The sequence below is a fragment of the Lactuca saligna genome, chromosome 4 (assembly GCF_052625555.1).
Source record: "Lactuca saligna cultivar CGN05327 chromosome 4, ASM5262555v1, whole genome shotgun sequence".
Classification (NCBI taxonomy): domain Eukaryota; kingdom Viridiplantae; phylum Streptophyta; class Magnoliopsida; order Asterales; family Asteraceae; genus Lactuca; species Lactuca saligna.
Window position 1 is genome coordinate 20993343 of NC_136420.1, and position 20092 is coordinate 21013434.

The 20092-nt window shown below is 34.5% G+C and overlaps 1 pseudogene; it reads left to right on the plus strand.

The window, feature by feature from the left end:
* Nucleotides 1–466: 466 nt before the first annotated feature.
* On the plus strand, nt 467–1051 carry LOC145039360 (secreted RxLR effector protein 161 pseudogene; annotated as a pseudogene).
* The last annotated feature ends 19041 nt before the right edge of the window (nt 1052–20092 follow it).

Genomic DNA, 20092 nt, shown 5'->3' on the forward strand with positions numbered 1-20092 from the left:
TTGGTTGCAAAGGGCTATAGGCAGCGAGAAGGGATCGATTATTTTGATACTATGCCCCAGTTGCTAGAATTAGTTCAATTAGAACTCTCATAGCAATATCAGCTTTGAAAGGATTGTACATTCATCAAATGGATGTGAAGACAGCTTTTCTGAATGGTTATCTCAAAGAGGAGATTTACCTGGAGCAACCTGAAGGTTTCGTAATACCTGGACAAGAAAACAAAGTGTGTAGACTTGTTAAGTCTTTGTATGGATTAAGCAAGCTCCCAAACAGTGGCATGAGAGATTTGATACCACTGTGATAGTATTTGGTTTTCAGCACAACAGTGCTGATAGGTGTATTTATTCTAAATATACACCTACTTATATAGTAGTTATATGTCTTTATGTTGATGATATGCTGATCATTGGCACTCATCTAGAAGTTATTCTTGAGATGAAGAAATAGCTATCCTCGAACTTTAAGATGAAAGATCTTGGAGAAGTAGATACTATTCTTGGTATCAAGGTGAAGAGGACAGGTGGTCAGATTTCTCTGAGTCAGTCTCACTACATAGAGAAAATTCTGACAAAGTTTCAACATTTGAACATTAAGGAATTCAATACTCCTTTTGATTCAAGTGTAAAACTGAAGGTGAATTCTGGTCGAGCAGTGGCTCAATTGGAATATGCTAGTGCAGTAGGAAGTATGATGTATGCTACTCACTGCACGCGACCTGACATCGCATTCGCTGTAAGCAAATTGAGTCAGTACACGGTTAATCCAGGGACGGAGCATTGTAAGGCAGTGGGTAGAGTACTAGGATACCTGAAAAGGACAAGTACTTTTGAGTTGACATATTCGTCATCTAATGGAATACTTGAAGGTTATTCTGATGCCAGCTGGATTGATCACACTAATGATTCAAAATCAACAAGTGGTTGGATTTATACTCTAGCTGGTGGTGCTATTTCTTGGGCGAGCAAGAAACAGACATGCATAACTCATTCAATGATGGAAGCGGAGCTAATTGCCTTAACAGCAGCTGGCAAAGAGGCAGAGTGGATTTGAGATCTACTTATGGATATCCGTTTGTGGGATGTTCCGATGCCTTCAATACCCATGTACTGTGACAGTGAGGCCACACTGTCTAAAGTATATAATGCGGTATATAATGGGAAGTCAAGACATGTAGGTTTGCGACACAATTTTGTGAGAAAACTAATTGAAAGTGGTACCATCAAGGTTTTCTATGTCAAGACAAGTAAGAACTTGGCAGATCCGTTTACCAAACCTCTGACGAGAGATTTGGTTACATCTACCACGAGAGTCATGGGTCTAAAACCACAATAGAATCGTTTAGTGATGGAAACCCAACTTGACATTAGTGCTCCTAATTTTCAAGTTTAACGAGTAACAAAAAAATCACTAACGATAGAAGGTACTATCATTCATGATAGATCCATGTGAGGTAGGATAGTACGTCGTTGCCGAGAACGAGGTTGAGTTACGACTCTTAACATAGTTTTGGAGACATCTAAGCAACGAAGATGTTGTAAAACTTTGCCTATATGATCTAGAGGTGGTGCCGCCTCAAGTGAAGATTAGTGGTTTATCTTCTAGAGGGTCATGAAAAGGATTTATAGCGCATGGCCTTAATAGCGCTCAGGGAGAACACAAATATGACTTCTGATATGTGGGGGTAAACCGGAGAGGTCATTTAGATTCATGGTTTAAACCTATAAGGATACCATTGAATCGATCTCTTCTTGTTTGTTCTCATTAAACTAGGGTTTAATCTTCGTGACACCCAAGTGACATCATTTGTCTGAGTGAAAGGAAACTTACCAACTTGGTGGGGGATTGTTGGAACTTTATATATAAAGGAATTGAAAGTTGGCAATTTCCTTTGTATCCCACATTGGTGGGGGGAAGAAACTTTTGTGGGTTTATAAGCCTATTCCCTTGGTAAGCCTTCAAAGGCTTTAGTGGATCAAAGGAATGGGCCAAGCCCACGCGCGCGCCTAGCCTAGCCTAGTACTAGCCGACGCCGCGAGTGCGCGGAATGGCGCGATTTAGGCGCACTTTGCACGACGCATCGGGAGCTGAGGAGCTTTTATTTTTGACGAGTTCGGGTCAAGCCGGTTTGACCGATCCGATCAAATGGTTGACCGCCGTTGACTTCGTGGAGGCCAAGTCAGGGTATTCTAGAAGGATCAGGAAACGGCTTGCTTGGAGAGCAAGCTGTCGCCCTAGGGTTTCTGGGGCCGGCCTATGGGGGCCCATTTGATGCCTTCTAGGGTTAAGATACCTATAAATATAACTCCCTAGGAGCCGCATGAACTCCACTCGAAATCTGAAAGCTTCCTCCCTCTCTCTGCGTTTTTCCTTAGTTTCCAAGTAGTCGTTTTGTGTTTGTCGATTTCCAGTGCTGTTGGACTATCGATAAAGTCGCATTAAATCCTGGGGTTTTACTCTGTTGCTTACAGCCAGTACAAGCGAAGTAAAAACCTTTAAGGACAGGAGTCTGATCGGTGCAGCTGCTTCAAGATCAAGATCAACAATCAACGGGTCGGTTTTACTTTTCTATCTTGTGTTTAATTCGTCCAATAACAGGACAGTCTTCTTCTACCTTTCTTAAAAACCGGATCTAATCGAGAAGGATAGATCTGGTTTCTGGACGAAACTCGGTAAATATAATAATAATAATTGGATCTATTATTCGCAACTAATCGACATATAATTCTCAATATTATTTGTCGGTTTCCTTGCGCGTCTATTAGTTTGTTATTTACAACATGGTAAGTAGTATCATAATAGATTTAATCATTATTACCGACGAGAAAGTTTCCTCATAGTCAATTCCATGAGTCTAAGTATAACCTTTCGCAACTAGTCAAGCTTTGAATGCGTGTGCATTCCTATCCATGCCAGTTTTCTTCTTGAAGACCCATTTACACCCAAAGGTTCTAAGGTCAAACGTAGGATCAACCAAATTTCAAACTTAGTTATCGTACATGTATTGAATCTCATTCTCCATTGCCTCTTTCCATTTGCAGCCTCTGGGCTCACCATGACTTGTGGATAGTTGCACGATTCATTATCGCCTAACAGGTTGTCATCCTCCTCAGTAATATGGAAACCATAAACTCGTGCAGCTCGTTTCGACTAGACATGTTAAGAGGCGATAATTATAAAATGAGAGACGAACATGATATGAAGATTCCCTTGAAGGGCGAAAAAGACAAATTTTATCTTATTGTTATAAAGAACTAACTTATGGGATAATCAAAGGTATAAACTATAAAGTAAAGGTGTAATTCGTTATTTCATTGCACTTAAAGGTGATCCTTTGACAAGCAAACACCTTGATAAACTAAGTGTTGGCATGTTGAAAAACGGATCTGGCACTAACCCACGTTTATAACGCCTTCGTTTCATCACACAATTGATACAACGTAATTGACTTAGGGGCTGTTTGGCAGGATCTGAATTTTTAAGATCTGAATTTTTAAGAGGTCTGAATTTCTAAGAGGGTCTGAAATTTTAAGAGCTGAATGTTTAACATGCTGTTTGGTTGGGACCTCTGAATTGTTCTGCTGAATTATTAAAATGACCATTTTACCCTTCTGTTTTATTTTTTATTAAATTCAACTTTTATTTAGAAAATAACCTAATAAAAATTCTTAATTATGTATTAAAAAATATATAAACACCATATAAAATCCAAATTTAGCATCAATCAAAATTAAACACAAATCCAAATCAAACATAAATATTTTTAAATCCACAATATCATACTAAAATCCAAATAAAATCCTACAAATTTAATTTCACCCCAATTGATTCGCAATCTGGTCACGTAAATTATCCATGTATTCATTTCCTTGTGAACCCCATTCCATATCGTGTACGTTTTCGACATCATTTTGTCCCCCTTGTGGTTGAGCATTGTTCTCCTCGAACGCCATAAATAACTCATCATGAATATCGCATTTCCTTATGAAATTGTGGACTGCAAAACAAGCAACGACTATATCTCTTTGCACTGAAAAAGGAAAAGGAGCCATTCGCTTTAGAATTGGGAATCTCGCCTTCAAAACACCATAAGCACGTTCAATAACATTTCTGAGTTGCGCATGTGCATGATTGAATTTTTCTTCCTTAGTTAACGGACGTCGCCGTCGATAGTCGGCTAACCAATACCTCGTGTTGCGATAAGGAGTCAGAAATCCACGAGTGTTGGTGTATGCAGCATCGCAAAGGTAATATTTATCTGTACACATGAGTAAAGGAAGTATTATATATAGAAATTTAATATCGTATTTTAGAATAATCTTAAAAAGAGTTAAAAACCTGGAGGAGGGAACGGAAAGCCTGAAGTCGGGTTACATGCAACTTCTTTCAAAACTCGCGAATCATGTGTTATACCCTCCCAACCGGCCAATACGAATGTGAACATCATATCAAAATCACAAATTCCTAAAACATTTTGAAAGCATTCACCTTTTCCTCTTCCCCTATAGCGAGTTTGTTGATCAGCAGGCACGACTGCATGTACAAGAGTTCCATCTAGCGCACCTATTGCTCCAGGAAAGATTTCTTTTAGCTTACGATGCCTCTCTGAGGAATTCACAGTTGCATTAGAATTCATTGGCACTATAACTTCTTTTGCAAAAATCATCATTGCATTTAGCACCTCATGAAAGCATCTATGAACTGTTTCTGTGGAGTGTTGAAACCTTCGTTTGATAATCCTGAACCGTTTATTATGTGCTATAGTAGTTAAGAACATAGCCATCTTTTCTTCAACGCTTATATGCCTACTACTTTGCAACCAATTATTTCGTCTAAAATGATTGCATAAAAGTACATATGCTTCACGTGAAAGACGCATCAGGTCTTTACATTGTGTAGAAGTTCCATGTAACAATTCTTGTGTATGTTGATGACCACTCATTTCCGAATCATTATCAATTGCCCTTCCAATTCTGTTGAATGCTAGATTCAACCAATAGCAACATAGTAACATGAAAAATGCAATTTCTTCATCCGAATCCATAAGCAATCTGTTATTTTGAAAATACATAACAATTATATTAACAACATATAATATAAAAATTCATCAAGCCATTAATATCAAATAATCCAAAACATCAAGTAATCCAAAACATCAAGTCATTAATGTCAAGTAATCCAAAAAAAAAACCATCTAGTTCAAACCAAACATCAAGTAATCCAAAAAAAAGCCATCTAGTTCAGACCAAACATCTAGTTATCCAAAAAAAACCATCAAAACATTCAAAAAATCTACTTAGCGAAACATTCCATAATGTGCTCCAACAGTCTTGACCCAATTCTCACAAATAGCTGGATCAATGGTTAACCACACGTGCCTCTTATCCGCACTTTCACCAAAAAGAGCAACAACAGTAGTGTATCTTGGATCAAATATTCCCCATCCTAACTTCTCCAATTTTTCCATACACGCATCCAAATTTGAAGAAGAATGCTTTTCCACAAATATTTTAGCAACTGTGGCAATATCTTCACCGATTTCAAGCAATCTTGAGTTGGATGCATCTTTACCCTTATCTTTACTTTTATTTTGACTCTTTGCCGTATCTGTAGTCTTTTGTTTTTTTGATTGAGCGGATGACTCGTCACTGAGACCTACAGTTTCTTGTTGAGTGCAATCGATGTCATCAAAGTCATGCAAACTATAGTGGCTTGAGTCTTGAGTAGGACGGGGAAGGGTAGAAGTTGGTCCCCAACTATGCATGCCTGTCGCAGTCGCGCCTTCAAACAACTGTGTGCAAAGGTCGGGATACGGTAATGGTGTGCGTCTCAAAGAATCCACATGTTTGTTTGACTGTTTGGAAAAAAAAATATTTTATTATTTAAAAACATGAAAATCAATTTTTTATAAATTAAAAAAATACCTTCGCCTCTAGTTCCCATTCTTCTTTGGAAAGATTAAAGGTGTTGGTTGTTGAATTGTACACATTACCGGTTTTGTTTTTTAACTTCAAAAAAGCACCAAACTTTGACTTTAGGTAGTCATAACGGTTCTTCATTTGTTTTTGGTCGGCAATAAAGTTATGTTCAATTTTTAGTGTTTCGGCTACATTTCTCCAAGAAAGTGCTTTCAAACTACTCCATTCCCGTCCATTGATCGTAACTTCACGTAAACAAGCTTCAAGAAATGTTTTCTCTACACCTTCTACCTTCCAACTAATCCTATACTTCTTTTCTCCCATTTCTTTGATCAATTCAACAAAAAAATGCATGTTTTAGCAACAAGTTATGCATTACAAATACACATAACATCAACATATAATGCATTACAAATGCACATAACATCAACATATAATCCTATACATAGAACATATCAACATTTCATTATGTCCATTGAAAACATTAGGATTCGTTCATTTAACATCAAACTCAACGTATAACTCAACATATAACATCAACATTGAACAAATAACATCAAACATAAAAACATTGAACACAAACAATTGAATATAAAAAATCAAACATAATAGGAAAGACTACAAACATAACAGGGAAATCAAGCATAATAATAGAACATGTCAACATTCATTATGTCCATTGAAAACATTCAGATTCGTATAACATCAACATATAACAAGAAATCATTTTTTTAACAATAATTTTTTTAACAAATAAGCATCTAACAAATCAGCAGGAAATCAAGTTTTTTTAACAATAATTTTCGTTTTTTTAACAAATCAGCATATAACATCAACATATAACAAGAAATCATTTTTTTAACAATAATTTTTTTAACAAATAAGCATATAACAAATCAGGAGGAAATCAATTTTTTTAACAATAATTTTCGTTTTTTTAACAAATCAGCATATAACATCAACATATAACAAGAAATCATTTTTTGTTTCATTTTTTGAAGAAATCGGGAACAAATACATAAGCTGATTTGTATTTTTTTTCTTAAGGTTTAGGAGCAGCAACAAATCAGTTTTCTGAAGAAATAAGATAGAAGAATAGCAAAAAAAAAAAACAATTTTCAGAAGCTATAACATACCTGATTGCGTTTTTTAAACAAATCAGGAACTAATTTCTATTTTTAACAATAATAATGAACTAATTTCGTTTTTTTAACAAATCAGGAACATATAAACATAAAATGTTGTTGATTTTGATTTCGTTCGGGAGGGAATATGATTTTTAGAAGAAGGAAGAAAGAAGAAAAGCAAATGTGCAAGAGGAAGAACATACCTGAATCGTCGGCGGGAGGCGTGTGGACTATCGGTGGTGGCGGCGGCGGCGTTCCAGGGAGACGTCGACGGGTGGACTTTCAATTGAAGGCGACGTCGGATCTTGCTGGTGGAGAGAACAGCGGGAGGAGCATATGCGAAGGAAAAAGAAACGGAAGAAAACTGGCGAATGGGTATTAGGGCAAAATAAGGGACGCGACTTCTTTTTTATTTTATTTTCAGACACTGTTCAACATCTGAAAAAACAAGAGGCAAATATAGTTTTAAGAGGTAAAAATTAAGATGCAGACAAACGATCTGAATCTGGTTTTTTAAGACATTACCTCTTAATTTTTCAATTAAGAGGTAAACAAACGGACCCTTACTTTCGTTTTAATCACTATTGGAAGGTATCAAGTCTCAATAAATTAGTATTTTAGAGCTCGATACATAATTTTAAGTAAGAAGTGATGATTTAGCAAAGTACATTGCGATTTAGAGAAAATCAAATAAATTCAAGGATTTATAAACCATACTGATTTATACTGAATTAAAAGTGGAAGATAATTTATCTTTTAGTTGGCAATGATGTAAATTGATTAAAGTATATGCCTATGTTGGAATCAAGAAAAATTGTCTTTTAATCTTGTCTGGAAGAAGATCAACATGTAGACCGTTCACGTTTGATTTTGGATGATAGGAAGTGTTTATACAACTCACATTTAATATTTTTGGTTTTCTATGTATGTAGTTGAGTGTTTAAAATAAAATAAATTTCCTAATCCATAAAGGTTTAGCAGTAATTTACCTTCCACACCCATGTAAAAATTATTGTTTATATTTATCTATTTTAAAAGCTAGCAATAGCTTTTAAAAAACTCGTTGCCAACATTAGCATATCTATAAAAATAAAAAATCAAAAAAAAATCAAAGCATGATAGTTAGCTTGAAGAAATTAAAACTAAACATATATAAATCACTTGATATATAAATCACTTGTGTTGTAATGAATTAGAATTATATATATATATATATATATATATATATATATATATATATATATATATATATATATATATATATATATATATATACACACACACACGTGATATGGTGAATAACCCACTAATTCATATTTAAATTATGATATTCTCCAACCTCTATGTCTAGTGGCTATGGAGGTTTATTTAGGGTAACTCTATAACAAAGGATTAATCAATACATAAAAGTTGACCGAAAACCCACGTTAAGGACGTTTCAATATATATATATATATATATATATATATATATATATATATATATATATATATATATATATATAGGGAAAAGGGAATATACATTACAGCCCCACCTAAGCTTAGGTACTAAACCTCTTGAAAATACATTGTTTTACTATATAAAGATTACGGTTAATGGATTCACGATTAATACTTCAAGATGTAAATTCAAGATCGACACAATAAGGTTTAGGGTTTAGAGTTTAGGGTTTAGGGTTTAGGGTTTAGGGTTTAGGTTTATGTTTAGGGTTTACGGTTTAGGGTTTAGGGTTTAGGGTTAGGGTTTAGGGTTTAGATTTAGGGTTTAGGGTTTAGCTTTAGTGTTTAGGGTTTATAATTAGGGTTTAGGTTTAGGTTTAAGGTTTAGTAATGTTCACTTGGATGAAGTAATAAACGATAATTGAGGAAAGAAAACGGAGATGATAAAACGATAATGAAAGAAAGAAATGTTATGGAGAATGATATATTTACCAAGTGAAACCAAACCGGATATATTTAGCATGTTAAAACGACATATTTTAGAGGTTTAGTACCTAAGCTTAGGTGGGGCTGTAATGTATATTCCCTATCCCCATATATATATATATATATATATATATATATATATATATATATATATATATATATATATATATATATATATATATATATATATATATATATATATATATATATATATATATAAAGCATATGCCTTGAATATTAGTTCGTCTACTTTATAAATAAGTTCCACTAACATTTTTTTTTTAAATTTGTTTCTTATAATAGAAAAAGAAAAGTAAGAAAAAGTACTGATGTAAGCAAGTGACACACACGTAACGCGATTAAGACATATAGCCTTGTAAGTTGATGTTTGTTTGTTTTTGATGTATACATATTTAACGGTTTACTTAAAATAGTTATACTTTTTGAATGAATTTCAAATTAAAATTGTTAACATAAATAATTATTATTGAAAAAATCCTAATAACACTAATTCGGGTATCCTAGTAATTGAGTCATTCTTTTCCAACCCACTCAACTTGCCGCTACATCAGTTCAATATCAATTTTTTCTTTCTTTTCTTTTGACTTTTTCAATCCATAACATATGAAAACCTTATTTTTCTCAACTAACTCAATTTTTAATTATACAATAAAAACAAACTAATAAAAATTATACAAAACTAATTTATAAAATATTAAAAATATACAAAGTAATTCACAAAATACTTAAAAACATACAAAATTGTTTTGGTTACAACAAATCATAGCTTAGAGAGAGAGAGAGTTGTGTAACCCATGAAGTTTTACAAACTAGCGGTACCACATCGCAAGGATCCTTCATCTTGCTTGGTACCTCCAACACAAACCCAAAAAAAATACCCCACTTCGACCTCCTTTTTAAGGGATAATATAGACTAAGTCTATGTTTGTTTGCCTCTTAATTGAAAATTTAAGTGGTAATCTCTTAATTTTTCAGATATGTATTGTTTGGTAGCATCTTAAAAATATATCTTAATCTATTATTTACCTCTTAGAATTATGCTCAGATAATCATGGAGCCTTCTTTTATTTTCAGTTGTTTTCATCAAAGTCCAAAGCTTCTCCTACCTACCCCTTTCTCCTCCATCTCCAATATCGTGTCCGCCTCCCTCCATTATGCAACGCCACCGCCACTAGCTCTCCCTCCACCCCCGACAGCTTCGCCAACCCTGCCATTGCCTCCTCCATCTTTTGCATGTAAGGGTTTTGATGGAGATGTTGTTTTCTTTTCTTCCTCCTTTGAAAATTGAGTATCAGATGTTGTTTTCTTTTTCTCTTCCTCTGAAAATAGAGTTCAAGATATTAGGGTTGTTTTGGCCTCTCTTTTGTTTCTTTTCTAAAATAGGATTTCCGTTTGTTGATGTAGATGTTCAGTTTTTTAAGTTGAAATCGTATGTGGTTTGTTCTTCCTCTTATAATCGAGTTTTTTTATGTTGAAAGTGTATGTAGTTTGTTCTAATGTGCTTGAAAATCACAGCTGAAATTATGTTCATTTGTTGTTATGCTGAAATGTTAATTTTTTTTGAAATCATGTGCTCTTGATGTTATGCTGAAATCTAATGTTGAGATAAGATGTTCTTGATATTATGCTAAAACATTCATTTTTCTGAAATCATATGTTCTTGATGTTATGCTTAAATCTAATGTTGAAATCAGATGTTTTGTGCTTGTTTTGATGTCCTTTGTTAAAAATATAATTCTTGCAAAACTAAACTGATTTGTTGAAAATATATAGTTGTTTTGATTAAAGACATGAGAGAAAAGAATGAAATGATTAGTTGGAAGGTTGAAGGTGTAGAGAGACTTTCCCTAGAGGCTTGTTTACATGAAGCTACAATTCAATGGCGGGGAAGGAAGTCGTTTAAAAACATTTTGTTAAAGGAATGTGGCTGAAAAATTAAAAAATGAACATAATTTCATTGCTGACCAAAAGTAAATAATGAAGAACCACTATGACTACATAAAGTCAAATTTTGATTTAGTTATTATATAAATAGACACTTGAGTTCACTAAAAATAAATTGAGTTCACTAAAAAATAAAATAGAAGGATAAAATAGTTATTTTTTATAATTCAACACAACAATTCAGAGGTTTTAACCAAACAACATGTTAAAAATTCAAATCTAAAAATTCACACCCACTTAGAAATTCACACCTCTTAAAATTTTCTGATCTTAAAAATTAAGATCCTGTCAAACAGTCCCTAAGAGAACATTATTAGTCTAACAATCATTGTAAGAGAAAAAGATAAATTTAGACAAATCTCATATGTTTTTTTTTTCAAAAAGTCGTCTAAAATTAGAAAAAAAAAAAGACTTGAGTGGTTTTTACGAGAGGTCATAATGGTTTTTATAGCTGCAAAATGAGCTAGATTTGTCACCTATTTAAACAAAAAATGACCTTATTGTGTATCTTTTATTTTTGCAACTTAAGAAAAAACACTAAAAAAATAGAGTAAGAAAACTACAATGGCTTCATGAGAGTAAGTTTTTTAGTTTATACTTATATAATGTTTTTCTTCAAAACATTTCATATTTCAGAAATTAGTAACATTTAAAACTTTTTCTCTCCAGAAATGAGAACACATTTCATGGGAGTTGAAAACTAGTAATAACAATCATAAGAAAACATTTATAATATTTACAACTTTTTATAATATACAAAATAAAAAATGATATTTTCCACCTGTAAGTCCTTAAAAGTATGTATTCTAACCCAAAAGATTCACTTTAGTAGTCTATGTCACAACTAATTTTCTTCGGCACTTGCATACTTGTCATTTATAATAAAAGAGAATATGTAAGACTTTTATCTCGCGGGATACATAGGGTTCAGAGACAAATGCCTTTAATCATTTTTAATTTCATTACGATTCATTTGAAAATCATTTTCATAAAACATAAATTTGTAAACACTTTCACGCCTACTGCAATGTCATGTAGCATAACGTGTGATTTTTAAGCACACAAGGTTTTGGAAGTTCATGCCCTTATAATTTACTATTACTGACCCCCCCCCCCCTCTTCCTCTCTTGTCGGTCTACTAGCCTTAATGTTATTATGCACGGTGATGACACCATTCCCCGATTTTGGTCTGTCGTTGATATGGTTATTAGACATTTTGATGCCACCATACCTTTATTAGATATAGGTGTCTAGGATATTACTAATCCAATGTAATCACATTCATATACACACATGATCATTCTCTAAATACACTTTCTAAATACATCCATCTCTCTCACATACATAAGATGTTATGTCATGAGTCATGAGTCATGTAAATTCTTATCAGTAAGAAACATACAAAGAACATAAAAAATCATAAACAATTCAAAATAAGCTCTTATTCATAAACATGTCCGTTCATAGCAAAAACATTTTGTCAAAAAGTTTAGCAATTGTAACATGTGCCCAAATAAAAGACTTGTATCTACTCACATGTGAGAGAAGATAGCATATAGTCTATGATCCACTTGTCATTTCAATCCAAAATTTTCTTTATACCTAAGATTTCATTTCTAAAATTCTTTAATCGTGACATAAACAACTTTTCACATTTAAGCAACATATTTTATTTTCATTGATTTAATTTAGTTATAGTAACTTATAAAAGATCTTGTATGCTCAAGAGTTATATTAAAGTGATATTGCTAATTAACATATGATACTAATGAGTTACACTAAAAACTTGATACAAATGATTATTTATTAGATATTGATTTTAATAAATATTCAATAAAATCTTATAATTAATTAGAAATATATATTTTTTGGAAATAATAATTTTAATTAGCAAGTAACATAATATGTATCATATGGTATGATTTATTAAGTAGTGTACATCTTTTTGGACTAGAAAGAAATGTTGTTTTTATACCAAAAGTTAAGTTTTAGATTTTATAAGAGAGTTTTATAAAACTTTGACTTTCTTTTTATAAAATCTCTAACTTGTTAGAATATTTATGGGCTTTTAATTATTTTATGTAAATGTAAGACATTTCTTAAAGCATAGGGGAACACTTAGACTTTAGGGGACATGATGTGCTTAAAGTGCTAAGGACCTATACAGAATTGGCTTTGTGAAGTGAGAAATGCTTTCATTTTGGCCATGCCAAAAACATAACATCCTTAGAGGATGCTTACTTTTTCTCTTTTTTTAATCTCATGAAGAATACTTACATGATTTTGCTTTATTGAAGTTCATATTGGGATATGAACTCTAAACTTAAGAGTTTATGATTTTAAAGACTAGCATCATCATCATCAAGTTGAGTTATTGTTGGTGTCTCAGAGGTTCTTACATTCTTCTACAACTTCTAAGCCTCCCTTTGAGGATTCAAACTCCACAAAGGTTGTCTTCTTCTTCTTCCTCTTTGGTTGTTGTATTTTTCAAACTTTTGCAAGAAGAAACATGGTTGGTTATAAACTTGTTTATGTTGTTCAAAATATCAGAGTCTTCTATTCCTAAATCTTATGTTTTTAAACTAACTTTTAAATAAAAACCCAATAATTGTTATCAGATAAATCCTTGCAAGTTTGGTTAGACTTTATGATTTTTGGAAATTTTAGTTTTTGGCAAACATGGATAACTTGTTTTTTGTTAGAAAAGAAGTTCATACATGTTTTCTATGACAACTTTATAATTGTTACTTTTTTATGAAAAAAAGTTTTCATGCATATTTTGTCTTTTAAAGTTGTCTTAGAAAAACAAAGGTTGTTTTATGTATATGTTTACATGTATGATATGTAAACTAACCAATGACCATTATGTTGTTGTGTTTGTTGATTTGTTAAAAATGGTTGTAATATTTATTTATTGATATGGTATGTAATAACTAAATTATAACATTTATTGCAAGTATTTGATCTGCTAAAGTTTGATTTGGTTAATGCATGAAATTCCCCAGGTTTATGAAAAGGTCACGATGCGAGGAAGGAATCCTTACGACGTGACACCGGGCAGAGATGTGTATCCATATTTGTGGCTCACGACGTGACACATAAGCTATCATGATGTGAGAATGGATTTGACCTAATCCGTGTTTTGTGCCATATTTAAAGGAAGTGAGGGGATAGGTTTTGCACACCCTCAGCCTCCATCACATTCCTCCTGTCCTAATTGAAGATAAATTCCCTTGTGATCTTGAAGAGCTTATTTAGTGAATTTTGATTTCCTTGAAGAAGAAGAAGACACCTTGGGTGCATCCTTTTGGAAAAAAAGCTCCTTCCTCGTCATGTTGAAGTACTTTTGGACCTTTGTAAGTCCTTAAGCTCTTGCCTTTATCTCTTATGCATTCTAAAACTAATATTTATGCTTTTCTTTTCATGGTTGGGTTGGGTAGCATGCAAGGGATCCATAAATTTAGCAACTTTTATGGATTATTGAGGCTTTTTCTTTAGTATAAGTACCAGATCAAAGGTTTGGTGTTCGTTTTAGACTCCAAGCATGATCCATGGCCTCATTTTCTCTTTATAACCTAGTTAGTGTTCAATTAATGTATTGGGCATGCATGACTGAAAAGCTACGATTTTTATGCTCCTTAGGGTTGGGGAAAACCCTCTGCAAATTTAATAACATCCCGAATGAGGTACAATTATCATTCTTTGATCTTTCCTTAAATTTTCAAATTTAGTCCCTATATGTGAAAGGTTAGCAAGTCAGTATGTGGGGCGTACACATGAGTATACACAACATACTCATGAACCATGCAGGATCGCGGAGGTCACCTAGTATGCTGGGCGTACTAGGCTTATATGTAAACCTTAATATTCTTTTGTCCCCTTTAAATAGAACATGATGGTCTCATTTCTAGCCACCCTTATCAGCCTCCAACCCTCTCTAAAACCCTAATTTTGTGTATGTGGCTTGTGAGTGTGATTTTACAAGTTTTGAGTGAGTCTTGGCCCTTGTAGTTGAAGATGAAGATTAGAGAAGAAGAAGAAGAAGAAGAAGATGCCATTAAGCTTAGAGATCCAGAAACCTCCCACTTTTGTGCATCATTTTCAGGTATAAAGCTTATACCTTGGCTAGTGTTCTTCTAGATCTCTTTAGTGTAAGTTTTATGAGCTTAAGTCCCAAAAGTTTGGACCTTTTGAGTTTGAGACTCTCCTGAGAGTTTAATATGTCCTTCTATGCATCTTTAGGCTTCTAGGTTGATACAAATATTCGCTTGATCTTTTTTTTGTCCCCATGCGTGAGTAAAGTACCTTGGAATGGATGAAATGATGTTTTTGCCTCTCCTAGTCATGCAAAGGCTTAAAGCCCACAACTTTATGGATTAAGAGGTCTTAAATTAGTCAGATCTATGGATGGAGTGGTTGTTTTCAAGGATTAAGACCAAAAAGTAAGGAAATGCGAGTTTGTAGAGTACATCGTGCGTACTCCTAGCTATGCAGATCGTAGCTTGCTGATGCCCCGTCACATGCTTAGTCATGTTGTACGCCCAACGTTAGCGGTAGTGCGCCCATCGTACTTGCCAGGTGTTGACTTTTGTTGAAATTTGCTGATTTTGAGTTTTGGTCACAGTTTTGGGTTTTGGACCTACAGAGGAGCAATCTGGTCCTTTTTCCCTTAGTAGGTTTAATTATGGACTTTGGAATCATGAGTGGTTTGGACCTTAATCTAATTAAAGTTAATTATTTTGTTAAGTAGGCGAAGTCTAAATTCAGCAGTTCGGGTGCTAGGTTTTCATGTCATCATTATCAGGTGAGTCTCCTCACTTACTCTTACATGTGTGGTAGGATAGTTGTAATAATATGACAAGTCGAGTCAAGCTGTTATGTTATGTTATGTGCTGATATAATATTTGTCTGTGACTTGGGCTGCTGATAGCCAACTGGGGGTTGCGAATAACCCCACGAGCATGTTGTTAGCTCATTGGGACTGCTGATAGACCCAGGGTTGTAGATAACCCATAGTTGCTTAGTTATGATGTGTTATATGTGGTATCTTGGGGAACTCACTAAGCTTTGGGCTTACAGTTGTTGATTTGTATGTGGTAAGTACTTCACATGACCTCGGGAAGGCGAAGGTCTGATTGTACACACGCACTGAGAATTTACCACTGGGACATGATATTTTATGTACTCTGATAACTATGAAATTTATGTTTTGAGATGACCTGTAACTGATTTGGTTGTGAAACTATGTTTTTGGAAGTTTTAAAAAATGGAAAAAAAATTGCCCAAAATTTGAGGTGTTACAATTTGGTATCAGAGCCCTGGTTTGAGGGATTTGGATAAACCTTTGGGTGGTTCCAAACTCAAACTGAGGGTATGAACATTTTTAATAACTTAACAAGGAATGAAGACTTTTTACAAGAGGAAAAAATAGAGAAACAGTGAGTACAATCGACCAGAGCTTGAGCGGTAGTTTCCCAAAATACCTCATTTTCATTTTAGTATTGTAAAGCAGACATGTTGTATTATGAGAAAATAGGATTTCATGCTGCCTAGTTGTAGGCTAAGGAATCTTGCTAAAACAGTATAAATGTTGTCTAATTAATGATGCCTTAGCCTAGGAATACATTCCTTACGGGATTAAATCTGCCTTAATTATTTGTTTGGCGTATGTTTTATAGTTGTACATACTTAGGATTTTATAGCCTTAGAATGCATGATTTAGCCTTTCTTCCAGTTCCTTGTTTGGTTGTGGATTTGAGGTAGGATCATTTATTTGAATGTTTTTCGAGTCTCGTTAGATGTACAATTGGCATACGCAAGGCAAATGATAAGGGCAGTGGAGATCTCGTGACGTAGGGCAGTGCTGGGAGTGGTCTAGAGCTAGTATCTAGACATATGTTTGAGGTTCTCAGGAACCAGTAGGGCAATTCCATAGCTAATATGAGCCGGTAGAGCTCTTGGGGTCTCGAGGGTACAACCCGAGACAAATATAGATTGGTGAGGGATGTAGTATTGGGCCTGAACTACTGAAAGTGTCGGATCCGTACATGGCTCGGAGGATAACCTAAAGGGACTAGAGAGCTTGTAGGGCCATGAGAGTCGATATATGTGTTTAGCTTGTGCTGATGATTTTCTTATGCATTTCAGTATGGTGGTTACCCGAGGTTCAGGCTCCAGGGACCCTGAGAGACCGAGTGCTAGTGATGATGAGATTCACAAGATTGTTGACGTAGAGGTGGTTGTGGTAATCCGAGAGGCTATCATGGAGAATTTTGGGCCTATTAATACACCGTTGATTGAGACCTTTGATGAGCGTTATGCCATTTTTACTGAGATTGTTGGTGTCGTAGCTCTCGCTATTGCGAGACTGCATGGGGGTTATTCGTTGTGGTATCAGGAGTTCACCAACACGAAGCCAACCAAGTTTGATGGGACCTAGGATATGATTGCCACTATGAGATGGATCTCTGATGTTGAGGGATGTTTCTATATGTCACACCCCCAAACCAAGGATGGCGGAAACGTCCAGGGTGGAGGACTTCTTGTACAGTATCACAACAACGTGTATAATAGTGCTCAAAGTAAATACAACCATCATAAATATAATTGAAAAAGTTACACCAAAGTATATGTTTACATGTTTCAAAATCATTTACATTATGATGACAAAATAAATTGTTGACGACTTAACGTCCCATCCTCAAAGCGCTAAAGTTTTCCTGTTTCACTGATTTCCTGAGAATACAAGTAGTTTTGAAAAAGTGTCAACAATTAAGTTGGTGAGTTCATAAGGTTTTTGTTTTAAAATGAAACCGTTTTCCTTGTAAAAGTAACAAAGTATGTTTCCAGAAAATCCAATATTTTCCTCATTATGTATGGAATGAATGCTTCTATGTTAGGCGATAATAAATTCTAGAAAGACCCATAGATTCCTTCTATAATCACTCAGCGTATATAAATTATATAAAAATTAACTTAAATAAACCGTTGAATATAATGGGCCTGCCTCAGGTCCACAACCAAACAAGGAACAAGGCGGGCCCACCAATTCTAAGTCGATTGTGACTAGATTCTTATATAACTCTAGCATATACACTTAGCAATTATAGCTGAAGTCTAACAATCCTAGATGAAACCGGTACTTTGTATCTGTACCCCTTTTCGTATAAAACCGGTACTTTGTATTTGTACCCCCTTTTTGTATAAGAACCTGGTACTTTTTATCTGTACCCCCTTTTTTATAACACCGGTACTTTGTAGTTGTACCCCTTTTCGTATGAAAAACCTGGTACTTTGTATTTGTACCCCTTTTCATATAAAACCGGTACTTTGTATTTGTACTCCTTTTCGTATGAAAAACCTGGTACTTTGTATTTGTACCCCTTTTCGTATAAAACCGGTACTTTGTATTTGTACCCCTTTTCATATGAAAAACCTTTTGTAATGTAAATGAATATAAACTATACCTACTATAGTTTATCAAGATGTTTAAAATGTATAAGCAACCTAACTATACCTATTATAGTTTAGTATGTTTGTTTGTGGTGTATGAGAACCCTTTTCTATGTAACTGTGTTTATCTTGCTTTGTTTTGTTCTAATGGTAATGATGGAGGATTCTTATAATTCAATGAGTATTTTCTATTATATAATTATACCACTACAAGAAATACATGTAAAATATGAAGTCATCAAAGATTTAAAACTTTGCTCGACATGTTACAAAGTGTTTTGAATGTTATAAACTGTTAACTAATTATTAACCTTTCTGCATTGTATTAGAAAAATCATAGAAAAATCAAAGGAAGTCAAAAAATGAATTTGTAAATTCTGAGAGTTCCTAAAGTGTGTCTAGTTTACTCATAATTTTTATCATGATTTTTGGAAGTCTTTAACTCGTATTAAAATGCTCATATTCACAGGATGGTCCGGATTTGTGTTTGAAAAGATAGGCTGTTTTGTAAGAATCACCATAAATTGTAGAAAAATTGTGTGGAGATGTGCAAGTAGTCATTTTAAAGCTAAGAACTGGAACTACTTACACCTAAAACAGTTTTGAAAACTAAAATGTCTAAGTTGTCCAGAACAGTCCGTGAATGGAGTCCAACTTTTCTGATGAAAGCTGTTAGAAATTTTTAGTTATGTTCTTGGTGTTTTGGCTCGTATTCCCCCCCCCCCCTCCAGAAAACATGAAAATGTAGGGGTATGAACTCACCTTGAGTGATTTCAGTAGATGGATGATGGAGAAAAGAAGTGTTCAACTCAAGAACACTTGGGAGATGCTTGAAGATTTGAGGAGCTAACAACAAATATGACGATATTTGTGTAAGAAATCTATGATTTGAGTAGAAGGAAGTGAAATAATCATAGAGAGGATGAATTATACTTACCAAGAGTGTGAGAAAGCTAGATAATCAGCCTTGAATCTCGAATTTGAGGGAGGAAGTTTGAGAGGAAAAGTGGAGTTGGATCCTTGGTGAAATGAGAGCAAATGAGAGAAGTGAGGACACAGGATGGGTTGTTCCAGCTCTAAGAGCGTGGGGAAGGCTGATAATTGAGTTGAAAGGATATTGAAGTGAACTAGGTAAGGTGGGGAGGTGTGGCTGGTCATAGAGTGGGTGTGGGGGTAGTTGCTTGTGTCATAAGGTAAAGCAAAGTCAACACTCAACCTTTGTACTTCACCCACTCTTCTTGGATAAAGTTTTATCCTTAAAAACGTGATTAATCATTAATTAAGAGGTCTAATATGTTAAAATAAAGTTTTGGGTGAAAATCCTGCGTTAAAACAATTAAAAACGAAGCTAAAATGAAGTCGTAGTCGAAAACCGGAAGGAAATGGTCTTCCAACGAGGCTTCTCGTAAGGGTGTCGTAGGTTCGGCCCCTTCTGATGCTGGGCCGAAGCGAGACAAGGTGAAACCGCAAGAAGCAAAATAGACTGAAGGGCGAGTAGGAGCGAAATGGACCGAGGCTCGGGTTCGGGCCTTGTGCGAGGTTCGGTCCCGAGAGAGAGGTTTCGGTTCCGGAAGTATCAGGAGCGAAGTAGACCGAATGAACAGTAGCTTTGGGTTCGGCTCAGGAGGGTTTGGTTCAGGAGGGTTCAGCTCAGGAGGGTTCGGTTTAGGAGGGTTCGGCTCTAACCTTCGCTTCTCATGCTTTCGC